The following is a 13,502-nucleotide window of genomic DNA, read 5'->3' on the forward strand; positions in this document are numbered from 1 at the left end:
AAACCCGAATTTCATTACCGTATTCACAAGAGCCCACCACTCTTCCTATCCTGAGCCAGATAAACCCAAGCCACATCGCACATCCTATTTGTTTCAGAATCATCTGAATGATTTCCTCTGATTTATCCCTTGGTCTCTCATGTTACAACTTCCCTTTGCTGTTTCCGAATACTGTTTATACAGTTCCAGCATATCTTTATGTGTGCTGTGTGTCTAGCCCATCCTTTTTTGATACTATCTCTCCTGGAATGTTTATTATTATTATTATTGGAGGGGGTGGGTTTCCCCATGCACCGCGACTAATTATTAATCTATTGTGCGTCCCCCTATAATTTCTATATATATATATAATTTCTCCAGTACTGGTGCTCGCTATCAGCCCCGTTCTACCAGCGAGGTCGGCCCTCTCTGGCAGTGGTCCCCGATACTTCCCCATCTACCGGAGGAATTTTTCCATGAATTTTTCCGCCCTTAAAAATTCAACGATCTCCGCCGGGTTTGAACCCGCGTACCTTGAGTCATGCGGTGGGAACGTTACCCGTAGACTACGGAGGCCGCTCTCCTGCAATGTTAGGCGAAGAATGCGCATTGACGCCTCTCTGTCGATATGTTTGATTTATGAAACCTTAAGGAAAGAGACCACTAAGAAGAGAGCAGGCATAGATGGTAAGATAATATGATTTTTGATCTTAGAGAAATTTATTTTCAGTTTGCGGACTGGAGTTGTCTGGCTCACGTTAGTCACCTGTGACGAGATCTTGACTGTTTCTTCTGTTAAGGCGCGTCCACATTACTTGTGCTCGTGTGACTCGCTATTCTCGCGAGTAATGTGGACGATATGACAAGTCACGAGACAAGCAATTTAACATTTATAATTTAAAAATTATAGCCAATAAAATTAAACACATAGAAAACTAAGTATATGTTACTGTCTCGTCACCAAAATGCAGAGCAAAATCATGACATAAAGATAGGAAACAGATGTTTTGAAAATGTGGCACAGTTCAGATATTTGGGAACAACGATAACAGATCGAAACCTGATTCAGGAGGAAATTAAGAGGCTATTGAAGTCGGGTAATGCTTGCTATCGTTCAGTCCAGAACCTTCTGTCTTCTCATCTGTTGTCCAAAAACATAAAAATTAGAATATACAAAACTATAATTTTGCCTGTGGTTCTGTATGGGTGTGAAACTTGGTCTCTGACATTAAGAGAGGAACATAGACTGAGGGTGTTTGAGAACAGGGTGTTGAGGAGAATATTTGGACCGAAGAGAGATGAAGTGACAGAAGTTTGGAGAAAACTGCATAATGAGGAGCTTCATAACTCGTACTCTTCTCCAAGTATAATTAGAATGATCAAGTCAAGGAGGATAAGGTGGACAGGTCATGTAGTACGAATGGGAGAGCCGAGGAATGCGTATAGGATATTGGTGGGAAAGCTAGAAAGAAAGAAACCACAGAGAAGACCAAGGCGTAGGTGGGTGGTCAATATTAGAATGGATCTTAGAGAGATAGGATGGGATTATATGGATTGGATAGATCTGGCTCAGGATATGGACCAGTGGAGGGCTCTTGTGAACACGGTAATGAACTTCTGATTCCATAAAATGCTGGGAAATTCTTGAGTAGCTGTAGAATTGGCGGCTCCTCCAGAAGGGCTCAGCTCCATGAGTAAGTAAGTAAGTATAGCCAATAAATTAAAATACGACTACAGCCTATACACACTACGAGTAAATATACGGATCCTCACGCGCCGAAGCCTGGCGAGCAACTGAAGTAGTGTGGACGAAGATTTACGAGCACAAGTAATGTGGACGCGCCTTTAGACAGCTGCTGGAGTCCGTAGTTGGTGATATCGTGGGCTTCATATCGTTTACCTCGGTCCAACGCGTATTAGTTCTACCAGTACCTCTTCTTCCTTTCCGTGGACGGTGATTAAGATCGCCCTGCCATCATATTGGTCACCAGTTGCTGTCCATCCCACACGGAGATACACATCTTGTTTGGTGACAGTTTCCAGCTTCTTGTGTTACGCAAGCAAGCCCCTTCCTTCTCCTGCGAGCCTCCTAAGCTATATATTGGGGCGGCCTGCGGACCGCCTTCCAGTACTCCGCGTGATCTGGTGGTCGAGGAAACTGACGGTGAAGGTAAGTAAACGTGTGAGGTGCGTAGTTCTGTGGGTAGATACGTCATGCTCTGAGGAACTTGTCGACATGAGAAGCCAAACATCGCGTCGTAGGAGAGGAAAATACAGGCAACGGGAAGTTTGAATTATAGCCATAGTGGTGTTCTCGAACCTTAAGATTCCAGGGAGCGTTTTTGTATAGGACAAATTGTGCATTTCAATTGCATCGACAGCTTTTGTTCGAAAGTATTTCCCGTCCGATAAATAATTAAGGAATTAAGCTTGAGATCCGCACAAGAACGCGTATGGTTCTTCACGTCAAATGACTGTTACTGTTACCGGATTTTAACAAAAAATACGGCGGCACATTTCAGTAAAACTTACCAAAAATAGAATTTTACGAAAATCCGTTCACTGGTTCTCGAGTTAATGTGTTTCCTGTGATGTAAAAACTGAATTTTTATATCTTACTTAACTTCGTCTACACTCCATGGACCGGAGTCACATTTAAGAAGCCAGTAGTTGCTCATCTACTCAGAAAATCTTCAATACTGTATATAATCCGAAAATTCGTTACCGTGTTCACAACAGCCCGCCCATGGCCCCTTTCCTGAGCTACACGAGTCCACTCTCACTGCAACCTGATTTTTTTTTATTGCTAGAGGGGTGGGACTAAGTTCCTTGTACTGCGGCCACTTCTGGCCTACTGTAACAGCCCCAGATGATAGGTGAGGGTGATTGTGGAGCAATTGGTGGAATGAAGACTGACAGGTGAAACCGAAGTCCTCGGAGAAAACCTGCCCTAGCGCCATTTTGTCCACCACAAATTCATCTTGACCAGACCCGGGATCGAACACGGGCTGCCGCGATGGGAAGCCAACGACTAACGGCTTGAGCTATGGCGCGGCCTTTCACTGCAACCAGATACTTCAGAACGTAATTTTTGGGGGTAACAGTCGGCTGTATTCGGCCAAAAAGAAATACAAAACTGTACGGACATGATACGAGATCCGTGTGATGTGCAGGGTTTGTAGAAGGCCCGGAACTTGTGCACGTATTCATTATAAAATGTGTGAAATATAACGAGGTGCGCAGACTGCCTCTCCGTCCTTCGGGATGTGACAGCTTGGGAACCGCTGAACAAACTTTTCGTGATAGCTCGTATTAGAGAGTTCCACTAACGTTTGTCGTTATTTGCAGACTTTTTTGGTTAAAATCGGGCAACAATAACGGGACACTTGACATGAAGATTTACACAACTTTCTGCCCCCGCTTCCATGGTGTTTCTTTTTATTGCTAGTGAGGTGGGACTAAGTCCCTTGTACTGCGGCCACTTCTGGCCTATTGTACCAGCCCCAGATGATAGGTGAGGGTGATTGTGGATCAATTGATGGAATGAAGATTGGCAGGGAAACCGAAGTAAACCTGCCCCAGCGCCACTTTGTCCACCACAAACCCCACTTGACCAGACCCGGTATCGAACCCGGACCGCCGCGGTGGGAAGCAAGCCACTAACCGCTTGAGCTATGGCGGGGCCTTTCTATAGCGTAACTCGACAAATGTTTATCGGAGTGAAAAATGTTTCGGTTACAAGTTGCAGAGAAACATGAAACACGTGTTTTACACTTTATTTTTTGAAATTCTGACAGTTTTCGAGATAAACGGAAATAGTACTCTTTCTGAATCACCCTTGAGCAGTATCTATCGGCTGCTTATTCAAGAGGCTGAAGGTTAACAATCACGGACTGAAGTTCTCCAAGCACTAACAGACGGATCACACAGAAATTTGTACGCCTTGTTTACGTTTCGTAACTTGTCTGTCAAATATACTGTTATAATATGTTAAGTTGATTTTCGATAGATGAATTCTTTTCGATGTATGTGCAAACGCTGGAGTTTCGACTCGTGAATGCACCGTGTGTGGCAAAATGAGGCCCTTGCCCCGTGTCCGAGGGCCACTTGTACAGATACGTTAGCCAGTCCAGAGCTGCCTGGCACTTCAGGACGAGTTTCTGTCGTGCTAGGACACAGGGGGTTCTTCAGCACTACTTCAATATCTGTACTGGCTTCATGGTGTAAGGGTAAGCAGTTTTCGTTTGGAATCCCGCTTTCGAATCGCGACAATTCACGTTGAGTGCTTTGTTTGTTGTCCTCATCTTTTAAGGTAGACGCAGGGACTGTGCCTTGAAATCGGCAAAAACCACTTCCAATTCAATTGAATTTTATATTTCGTATGCCCTTCGAAGTGGAAAAATGTCGTTAAACAAACGGATAAAAATGCGATACTTGCGGGTTTTTATGACAGAATGTTAGTAGCTAACACGATCGAAGCTCTGCAAGGTTCTGGAAGCGTTTACTTTCCTGCTGGATATTCACTTCTAACGGGAGTCAATCCCGGCTGACTTCGCATGAGATTTGCGGCGGACAAAGTGGCGCGGGAACAGACTTTTCTCCAAGTCTGTTGTCTTTCCCCTGCTAATTATGATTCCATCATTGCTCCGTACGCATCTATGACCGCACACTGAGGTGTGCGATGCCCGTGAGCAGGCAGCACCTTATCACATCCTCGATCTTTAAGTTAGGCGCTTCTTCTCTGCCCCAGGGCCAGGGAGTTTGTTTTTTGGCGGTTTCCGATGAGAACCCAAAGGAATTTGTCTGCTCACATGGAACAACTGAAGAACCGCTCGGCAGATTTCGGTTAAATTTCATATTTGCATGTTGTACTAACACGCACTTTCGGTTTCAATCGGATCAGTTTGACGGCCACTGCTTGGCCTCATGCCTGCCGGAATGGACGCATCTCGAGGAGAACCGGTTCAATAAGTTTGCTAGTGAGCTAAGACTGTTCTGAACCAAGGTTAATGACTTCAAGAGGAACAGGCGCTTTACTCCTAGGGCACAGTTTCCAAGAATCTTGCTGTGTTCGAGATAAAGTAAACCCTCTCTAATCCGGAGTAATTGTGAAGGGGAGACGTCATCCGGATTAAGCGATAAGCCGTATTTATGAAGCAAAAATGTAACCCTAAAAGACAAAAAAAATAAATTTAGAACACAAATAAATGGAAAAATTAATGATATAAATAGTTCTGAAGAAAATAAAAAAATCACCGTTGAACCTTCCTACTTTTTTTTATTGCTAGTGGGTCGGGACTAAGTCCCTTGTACTGCGGCCACTTCTGGCCTATTGTACCAGCCCCAGATGATAGGTGAGGGTGATTGTGAAGCAATTGGTGGAATGAAGATTGGCAGGGGAAACCGAAATACTCGGAGAAAACCTACCCCAGCGCCACTTTGTCCACCACAAATCCCACTTGACCAGACCCGGGATGGAACCCGGGCCGCCGCGGTGGGAAGCCAGCGACTAACCGCTTGAGCTATGGCGCAGGCATCTGCCTTCCTGCCTTCTTTTAAAATATGAACTCAACCGCGAACGGTTTTTTTTTTTCATATTTCGATCCGGATTATGCAACATCGGGATGAACTGTAACCGGATTAGCGAGGGTTTACTATAATTAAACCGAAAAGGGGGGGATGCCTATACGTACGTTTCCGAACTTGTATATTCAACAGTTATCAGTGGCCTCCCGCGTACACGCCAAAATTACCAAAGTTTCCTATTCTCGGTAATAATTAAAGATTTCTCCCCTCCAGAATTTAGAGGCTCACTTGTGTATAAATATGTATTTAATGACATGTAAATAACGTTCTTATCAAGTCTCATATTGTCGGCCATAAAGTGTTTATTGACACCAAAATATTGCGTCATTTGTTTCAGCAACATATCGCCTAAAAACAAAAGAAAGTCGTGACCGAGTTTAGAGTCTTGCGGTAAGATTTCTTTCACTGCTTTGATGCAAAGCCGCATTGCAACAGGAATATGCAGCAAACATGGAATAGTTTGTTCACGTGCTTGTTTTCCCGTCACTGTGTGTGTCGAGAGGGGACAGTGAACCATTAATACCGATTGCTTATTATTTCCCGATATAGAATTGAGAGGAATGCATATGGGATATTTGTGGGAAAGCCAGAAGGAAAGAGACCACTAGGAAAGCCAAGACGTAGGTTGGTGGATAATATTAAAATGGATCTTAGAGCTATAAGATGAAGTATTATGGGCTGGATTGATCTGGCTTAGGATAGGGACCAGTTGAGAACTGTTGTGAACACGGTAATGACCCTTGGGGTTCCGTAAAGTTTTGGGAAATTCTGGAGTAGCTGCACAACTGGCGGCTTCTCAAGAAGTTCTCAGCTCCATGAAGTTAGTGTTTTCTCACCGTAGGTCTGTAGAAAACTGCATAATGAGGATCTTCATAACTTGTACTCTTCTCCAAGTATAATTAGAATGATGAAGTCGAGGATGAGGTGGCCAGGTCATGTCGCACGAATGAGGGAGACGAGGAATGCGTATAGGATATTGGTTGGAAAGCCAGAAGGAAAGAGACCACAGAGAAGACCAAGGCGTAGGTGGGTGAACAATATTAGAATGGATCTTAGAGAGATAGGATGGGATGGTATGGATTTGATAGATCTGCTTCAGGATAGGGACCAGTGGAGGGCTCTTGTGAACACGGTAATGAACCTTCAGGTTCCATAAAATGCTGGGAAATTCTTGAGTAGCTGCAGAATTGGAGGCTCCCCCAGAAGGGCTCAGCTCCATGAGTAAGTAAGGAAGGTCTGTAACGCGAAGAGCGCGGACGGTAGAAAATGCCTGCTGCCGGGCACACCTCCGTCTTGTACTCCCTCTTTATACGAAGTCCGCTTGGCAGTTCCTGGCAAGTTGCTTGGGCTGCAAGAAAATGGCCCCAACTGGCACCGAGTTCGAGTGACAAGTGGAATATTACACAGAGGTTATTGAGTGTCTGAGACACTCTTCCAGCTGACACAAGTGACTATATTGCTTATTTACCGATGCCGTCAATAGCTCAGGCTATGTAGTGTCGTATGTAAGGAATGAATACTTCTCTATCATTACATGTTTCGGCCGTACGCCTAATGATGGTGCTGTACGGCCGAAACATGTAATGATAGAGAAGTAGGACAAGGCATTGGAGAAGGAAATTTAAAGCATGCAAAGTAAGGATTGGAAGATAAATGAAATAATTGAAAAGGATTAAGAAGGAATATTTCGTGATCTAATGGATGTATATTTTGTTGAAATGACTGAGGAAAGCTACGAAATATCCGCAACATAAAACTGCTCTGTAAATAAGTATAAATGGTGCTTACAAAATTTTGATAGGAAAAACCGAAGAAATGAGACTGCCGTGGAGACTTATGCGTGCATGGAGGGTATGTTGGGCGCAGAATGCATTCATCTGGCTCAGGATAGAGACCAGTGACGGGCTCCTGTGAACACGGTAATGAACTGTTACGTTCTATAAAAAGCAGGTGATTTCTTGAATAGCTGCGCCAGCGTTTAGCCTCTCGACGAGGACTAAGGAGCATGGAATCAATTGCTACTGTAATCTGGTTATGCAAGTGAAAGTACCTCGGGAGATGTAGCAATGCTGAATGGTTCTGCCGACACCAAAGAGAGAGAATCTGCCCCGGAAACCACTCATCGGCTCTCCTGGCTCTCCTGCCGTGGTTTCTTCATCGTTTCAAGAGATCTTCTGGGGTAAAACGTTTCAACGGGACGTTGTCGCTTCCTCGTATATCCTTCCGCTATAAACCGTTGATTATTTAATTTCCAGCCTTCTCCATATATTATGTAATATTTGAGGTTATCACGGCGGTGACTATGATGAAAGCAGTGTTCTGGGATGTTGCGCCGTGTAGATATAGTATTAACTGACGTTTCGTTCCTCCGAAACATCGGTTAACACTATACACAGCACCACATCCAAGAAGACTGCTTTCATCATTCTCCATATATTGTTAGGGATTTCATTTCAAGGAATGTTGAGATAGACGGCGAATGTAGCACGCATGACATTATACATACATGATGCATAAAAGGAATAACAACTTCGGTAACTTAGCTGTGGGTGGGTGGATAATATTAAAATATAATATTAAGAAATAACAAAACAAAAAAATCGTAACAACATTTTAATATAGTACATGACGAATATACATTTTAAATCATTTTATAAATGACACATGATGGCGAGCAGTGCAATAGTTTAACGTAAATAACACACCTGAGGATGGCACAGTGATGTCGAAACATGTAGTGAAGTGACAAGTGAGACTGTGTGCACTAGAAGACGATCAATACATACACATCATGGACGTGAATCAGTGAAACAGGACGCAAAAATACAACATTATTAAGAAATAATGTAGGGGGATGTGAACTGGATCCATATGGCTTAGGGTGGGGGCCAGTGTCGGGCTGTTGTGAGCACGATAATGAACATTCGGGCTCTGTAATAGGCGCTGTATGTTCTCACGGGCTGACTAACCGTCAGCTTCTCAAGAAAGGTTTCCCGTCATTAAGTAAGTTAATGAATTTTGATAATTGAATTTTGATGACACGTGGATTTTTTTTTTCTTTCCGCCGGTCCAATTGGTTTAGCTTTCAGTTCCATGTTTGCGTCACAGTGACATGGCGTCAGGGTGAGAGCCTGCCCTGTGTTCGCTGTCTGTTCGCGAGAGGTGAAGTGCTCTTATAATACCGAAATTTCGAAGCCTGCCTGTCCGCCTCGAGGTAGAAAGGCGGATGCACTTCCTGACGCCCTCCCCCTCACCCAAAACGGAATTCTTTTGTTTCCTTTCGGCTTAGTATAAAGGCAGCTTCGAAATGATTGTTTATTACAGTAGAATGCCAGTTATCCGAATCCCGATTCTTCGATATGCCAATTAATACCAGGGAATGAATGTGGTAAAGAAACATCACGGCTGGACTTTTTCAAATGAAGTGTTTGAAAGTGTAGTTTATAATTAAATTTATAAATTTGTTATGTTTCACCTGTTTTAAAAGTTTTTATTGTTTTTGTCGTAATGGTACAGTAAATTATACTAATATAGTTGTTTTCGTCTGTAAGAATATAATTCAATTATCCGAATTTTCGGTTATCCGAAACAACTTAGTAACTAATTATTCGGATAATCGGAGTTCTACTACAGAGTGGATAATTTTCAGTCCAGTGTGACATACACTAAAACCAACCGTGATAATAACAAAATTTATATAGTGAGCATTATTCATAGCTTAAGTGCATATGGTTAAAACATCTTATGTGACAGTGTTTCCTGCTCGTAGTGGTGCGCCTCTGAGGATGATTCCTTTGAATCGAAACATGTAAGGTGAATAAAGACTGAAGTGTTGTAAACTTGTATGTCACACTGGACTGAAAATTATCCTCTCTATAATTAATAGTGTGACGGACCAAAATGAGACAAATCAAATGAGTTCTACTATGTTTGTATCCAGAGATTACGCAGTCTCGTGGCTCGAGATTTTGACAGCGGTGGCTAGGATGTGACGCCATGGAGTCTGGTAACAATTTACTGCCATGTTCTCTTTTATGTTCAGCGTCACCGTCAGTCTGTGTGATCTGGTAGCCATGTGCTCATTTGGAATGTTGACCGGGGCACCGAATATCCTAAATGTGAAAAATGCCGTCTTCTGGGATGTGGCGCCGTGTAATATTTTAAACCGACGTTTCCGAGGAACACGTGACCTCCATTTTCAGGGTATAAGAAATCCGCGAGCAATGAACCAGCGTCAGCAGCACCTGCTGCTCTTCCTCTGAAACGTCGGTTAAAATATTTACAGGGCGCCACATCCCACAAGACGGCATTCTTCACAGTCACTGCCGTGAAAACCTCAAATCTTACATCCTGAGTGTGGTTGATCGTGGTTTCTTCAGTCCCTGTAAGGAAATTGTTGGACGATGCCTCGATTTGGACACGCGAGTTTCCTGTCTTACTATCGACGCTATGTACTTCGGCTGGTGACAGCGCCCTAACGTAAACCAAAAGAAAACTACTTTACTCGTATGCTCTGTAATGGACAAGGAAGTCAAACATGTCCCGGACGAAGAACATGTACTTCTGGTCGTTATCAACTAGAGCACAAGAGCATAATTGGTTAAGTCACTATACACTATCGCGATTCGATTCCCTATGAGGTCATTAGATTTTTCAATTAACCTACTCCTTCCGGCCTCACTATGGCCCTGGAGTTGACTCAACCTCTAACAGAAATGAGTATCAGGAATCTTCCTGAGGTAAATGGCGGCCGGCCGGCGCGTAAGGTTGACAAATTTACACTATCTATTAGCTGATTGTCTAGACAATGTGGGAGCCTCGACGTCCCACAACCCTGTGGCCCTCCACAAGGATTAGCTACTGGAATTTGTTCGTGACACCGTTCTTCACAATTCCCTCATCCAGGCAAATGTTACGTGGAAGGCCAGACGTCGTCACCGCGATGTGTCGAGGCGCTCAGGGAGCGGTTTGTGTGAATAGGGAGTTCATTTTGTGAGGCTGTATAGGTCTGAATATGGCGCAAGCTTCTTCGAAGGTATCCGCCGGGAAAGGCTTAGGAAAACCACGATTATGCGGCCCAGTTCCGGTCAAGTTTTTCAAGAACACGTTAATAAAATACAGAATGTGGTTGTGGTTGTAGGTTAGCTGGGCGGTGTCTTCCTCTGCTTTTTCTGCTTTAAGAAAAAGCATTTATTAGGCTCGAATCATTATTTGTTGTTTATCATTTCTAACACAAGTTCAATTTCCATGGCAACACAAGAAGATCGACGCAGATAGTCCGCGCAGAGTTATATTATGAGATGAGAGTATAATGTTTTCATAATGAATAATATTGGAAGCAGGACGTATAGTATCTCTAAACGAGACATCTCGTGTTTAGGGTCGAAAGAATTGAAGCTCAGCTTCACGCACGGGCACCGCTAGTGCGTATCTTGCGGTTATGAAAGGTTGATTAGACGTAGTGCGTCTCTATACCGACTGAGCTATTCCGGCTGTACCGCCATTGCGTCTGTAACCTTGCTCCTGTTTCGTCGGATAGTCCCACCGTGCTTGCGTAATTACGTTCGTGTGTGGGGTTGCCGCTGTCACAGGAGAATTGAGTTCGTGGCTCAGTTACAACAGAAAGTTGCAAAAGTTCGCTTCGCCATGTCTACCTGCCAGTCTGTTTGTCTTCATGCAACAAGTCGATAACGCTGACCGGATCGTCATTAAACTAACTCTTTGGTATTTTACTGAAATTTGTGGTCACATTCCAGTTTTGAAGAATGCCGGATTCTGGGATGTGGCACTGCGTAGATATTGTATAAATGGACGTTTCGGAGGAACGTATGGCCTCCATCTCCAGGGTAAAAAAAGAAGATAAAATCCACACGCGAAGAAACATCGTGAGCAGGTGGCTGAAGATGGAGGCGATACGATCCTCCGAAACGTCGGTTTATACAATATCTACACAGTGCCACATCCCAGAAGGCGACATTCTTCATAGTCATCGCTGTGAAAATCTCAAATCTTACAGATTCCAGTTTTGGTTGAAATCGGGCAACAACAATAAAGGAAAATTCACGTGAAGACGTACTCGCGCTCTCATCTCGAGTTTAAGTCGCAGATTGAAATGTTTCAAGCAGAAGCTGCAGACAAGAACGAGGCATACACCACAAGTGCAGCACACTTTCTCTGTTCGAGATAATTAAACGAAAGTGAGCGTTCGCGCCAGAATTATTTTATGCGTATATTTCCTAACTTATTATAATTTGCCAGTAATTTGATGGGAAAAGAATTTTGCTAAAAACCTGAAGTGGACCACATAGTCGAGAGTAGTGTGCCTAGGAGGATAACATTAAGATATATCTTAAGGAAACTGATTATGGACTAAATGGTTCTGTTTAAAGAAGAGGATCAGTGGCAGGCTTTTATGAACACGGTAATGAACCCTTTGGCCGGTCACGGTAGCCGAGCGGTCTAAGGCATGTTCTGTCTTCGCTCGCTTGGAAACCGGGATCGTGGGTGCGAATCCCACTCAGGGCATGGATGTTTAGTTTGTGTGTGTGCGTTTTTCTGTGTTTGTGTACAGGTAGAGGCCTTGCGACGAGCTGATCACCCGCCCAAGGAGTCCTACCGAATGTGTAAGATCTAGAAAAACCGAAGTGAACGGAGAAGTTCGAGGAGGTAGGCCTAGGCCCACTGGGGCTGTAGTGCCAAGGAAAAAAACAATGAATCCCTGGGTCAAATTAGAAGCGGAGAATTTGGTGATCAGCTTTCCAAAAGCACCTCTAATTATCTCACAAGGGTTATTTAAGAGTGCTGTACCAACTGCAGGATATTTCATCGTGCATTGAGAAGAGAACTTGTGTGTGGTAAATTCCAAAGGAGCGTCTCAAGGACGCCAGGTCGGTTCGTCATAAGTAGTTTTCCTCTGCGACCGGAACAAGACGCTTTGCGTCTCCACATTTCTCGAGAGTTATTAGTCTTTTGCAGGTAATTCCCCCGTGCGGCTTGTATGAGGGTCGTCTAGGACATAAGCATCGTTTGCGCATGGCTATTGCGCAGGTCAACGAATCGTACCACTTGGAGTTAAATTGGTCTCAGTAGTCTTTTAGTAAGAAATTTCTCATTCGCTAATTCTAGAAATTGTTGCGGAGCATGTCCGCTACAGAGAACATTTTTGCAAGCTGCGTGCCACAAATACTCGGGAAAGAGCACGTGATGCTCGTAGTTATAGGAGATGAGACATGGGTTTCCCACATCCCTGAGATAAGACGTCAGTCCCTGGAAAGACATCATTGTCATTCAAAATAAAAAACTCTGTGGCCTGTAGTCAGCAAGAGAACTGTGCCGACCGAGCGACCGCGGCTTGTCGGCGAAGTTAGTGCCAACTTTAGCGGATAGAGAGTGTCGCGTGGTCAGAGCAACGGATTCCCACGGCCGTTAATCACGGTTTTCTAGACCGGAGCCGCTTTTGCCTTGAAATAGCTCCTCACTTATCCTCATGAGGCTGAGTGAACCCCCTTCCAGACCCACTACTTCTCTGAAAATCTGATAGCGCAGGGAATCGAACCCTTGACCTCTGGATCTGTAGGCAGGAACTCTAACCACTAGACCAATAGAGGCTGTCCATCATTGTCATTCTCCATCAAAAACCATACAGTTGAAACAGACGTCAACCCGGAAATTCAAAGCCACAATTTTGGGGGGGGGGGAGGGGGGAATTGAAAGGCGTACATCAAGTAGAATTAATGCCCAAAGGCCAAAGCTTCAACTTTACCCTATATTGTGCAACTTGGAAGCGAGCGAGAAACTTGAGGAAATGTCTCATGAATTCAATCAACGGCTGTTTGTCCTGACGTGGTAATCAGTCCTTTCTTCCCAAGTCCTCAGTGACAAAGGATGCGTTGTGTTCGGGTAGCTCCTTATCGTGAGCGTCTGTCATCCCTCATTAA

General features: G+C 44.1%; 1 protein-coding gene across 1 annotated transcript in view; it reads left to right on the plus strand.

The window, feature by feature from the left end:
* Nucleotides 1-2,089: 2,089 nt before the first annotated feature.
* Nucleotides 2,090-13,502, plus strand: part of LOC111865051 (elongation of very long chain fatty acids protein AAEL008004) — a 71,928-nt gene continuing 60,515 nt past the window's right edge. Inside the window, exon 1 of the mRNA XM_023852775.2 lies at nucleotides 2,090-2,149. The gene's annotated coding sequence lies outside the window, so the exon portion shown is untranslated. The remainder of the gene's footprint in view (nucleotides 2,150-13,502) is intronic.

Source organism: Cryptotermes secundus, unplaced genomic scaffold, assembly GCF_002891405.2.
Source record: "Cryptotermes secundus unplaced genomic scaffold, Csec_1.0 scaffold971, whole genome shotgun sequence".
Taxonomy (NCBI): Eukaryota; Metazoa; Arthropoda; class Insecta; order Blattodea; family Kalotermitidae; genus Cryptotermes; species Cryptotermes secundus.